We start from the raw sequence: 2,038 nt of genomic DNA, 5'->3' as shown, positions 1-2,038 counted from the left end.
GTTCACAATTCCCCTTCTTTTCAGTGTTCTTCCAACTGAGATATGGTACAAGAGAAAGATAAAGTGTTCCTACATTTGGAAACAAATAGACATGGTTTAGGTAATGTGGGAGGAAGCACTAACTGCTTCATCATCTACCTAGATAGCTCATACCTAGTTACCTACACTTCACTGTTGTTTTTTGAGGATGACGCTATAGATGGTGAGGCCAATGCATGATGAAAATGCCGATGCATAACAAGCATTCCGTTCCACATTTTGGGCATGTAAAGATAGTTGCTTGCTATATTGATGCGTTTAACCCTTGTTGTTGTTGTCTTATGCTGCCAAGTTGTGTCTGACCCATAGCGATGCCATAGACAAATCTCTCCCAGAGTGCCCCACTTCCATCTGTAATTGTTCTAGTAGCTTATCAATAGAGTTTTCTTGATAAAAATACGGAAGTGATTTACCATTGCCTCCTTCCGTGCAGTAAACGAGTCTCTGCCCTCAACTCTCTCCCTTGCTGCTGCTGCCCAGCACAGGGGAATTTTGACTTGTAGCAGATTGCCTTGCACTCCCTAGCCACTGCCCAAGCTAGGAATGGAATGGGTATGCCTCTGCTTGACTCTCCCTCCTGTAGTCATGACTGGTAGAGTACTGGGAACTCTCCAAGTGTGACCCTGAGATGGGTTAACCCTTGTAGGTGTCTTTATTTTCCAGAAACTTGAAATTCAATTATCTAGATAAGTTGGGTGGCAATTTGCAATACACAGATTGTACCATTAATGAAAGCATTAAGCAACAACTAATTTGTCAGTTAGCACCATGTATTGTAGCAGTGATATGAGCAACCTGCAGGTCTTGGTGTCGAAAAATGACATACCAATAAGACCCCACTGTTTCAATCTTGAGTGCATCCATGATATTTCTGTTTCATTTAGTAAAAGGAAGATTGTTTTGCTAATTACAAGGTAATACTTTGCTCACTGATCACAGATTAACCATTGTTGTTTAGCTTTCCAGTTCCATGTATTCTAAGAAGCAGTGTGGCCTAGTGGAAAGAGCAGAGACCTGGGAGTCAGAGGGTCTAATTCTGGCTTTTCCAATTGCTTGCTGTGTGACCTTGGGAAAGTCACTTCATTTCTCTGTGCCTCGGTTTCTTCAGCTGTAAAATGAGGATGAAATACCTGTTCTTCCTCCTACTTTGACTGTGAGCCCCTTTTGGGACACGGACTATGTCCAACCTGATTAACTTGTATCTACCCCATTGCTTGACATGTAGTAAGTGCTTACAAATATAACAATAATAATGTTTCATTTCTACATTTCAGCATCACTGCCTATCCACACTTTGAAATCTCCCACACCACAATCACTTTTTATGATAATTAAAATTACTTTTTTCCAGGCCCTGGGAAAATAATGTACCATACTAAAATGCATTCTAGTAGCCAGAAAGTTAATGCACCTTCCAAAATGTTCCCCAATCCAAATGTAGCTCTCCTTAGGATTCAAAGATGATGCTACTTGGCTTTGAAAATTTTTAAAAATCGGTGTGTGCAAGTGTGGCTGAAAAGACAAGTGTGTGCGTGACAATCCCTTCCATAGCCAGTGTATGAAAAGTTTGCCTCTTGCACCACTGTGCATTTGTTACCCACAGCTCCTGTCACTGTTTTCATTTCACCCTCTAGCTGTCATGATCTTTCCAAAACCTCATTTCTAAGAGTCATCTCATCTCTGATTGCTATGTGCCAGGCTGAGATTTGTCCTTGTTAGGGCATATGCACTAATGATGGGAGTAAAGCATTTTTATAATTTATAGACAGGTGTAGGCCCATCAGTTGCTCACTTATGCCTCTGGGAAGACTTGGGAGGCCAGAGATGAAGGACTAATTTACTCATCAACTGGCATCTAGCCCATCATTCTACCCATCTGTAGAGATTACTTCCTTGAGGCCTGCAATGAACCTGAAACCATGTACCCTGTAAATCCATGAGTCGAGTTCCCATAACCTTTCTAGTTTTTGACTTTTGTTCCCTAGGGAGATGAAGGGAA

At 41.5% G+C, this 2,038-nt stretch overlaps 1 non-coding gene across 1 annotated transcript; it reads right to left on the bottom strand.

Annotated features, from left to right (window-relative positions):
* Positions 1 to 534: 534 nt before the first annotated feature.
* On the bottom strand, positions 535 to 672 carry LOC114807190. The gene has a single exon (XR_003755243.1). It is a non-coding gene; the product is annotated as a small nucleolar RNA SNORA7 (small nucleolar RNA).
* Positions 673 to 2,038: the final 1,366 nt, after the last annotated feature.

This window comes from Ornithorhynchus anatinus, chromosome X1, assembly GCF_004115215.2.
Source record: "Ornithorhynchus anatinus isolate Pmale09 chromosome X1, mOrnAna1.pri.v4, whole genome shotgun sequence".
Lineage (NCBI taxonomy): Eukaryota > Metazoa > Chordata > Mammalia > Monotremata > Ornithorhynchidae > Ornithorhynchus > Ornithorhynchus anatinus.
Note: the sequence above shows the minus strand (reverse complement) of the source record. Positions and strands in the feature narration are given on the sequence as shown.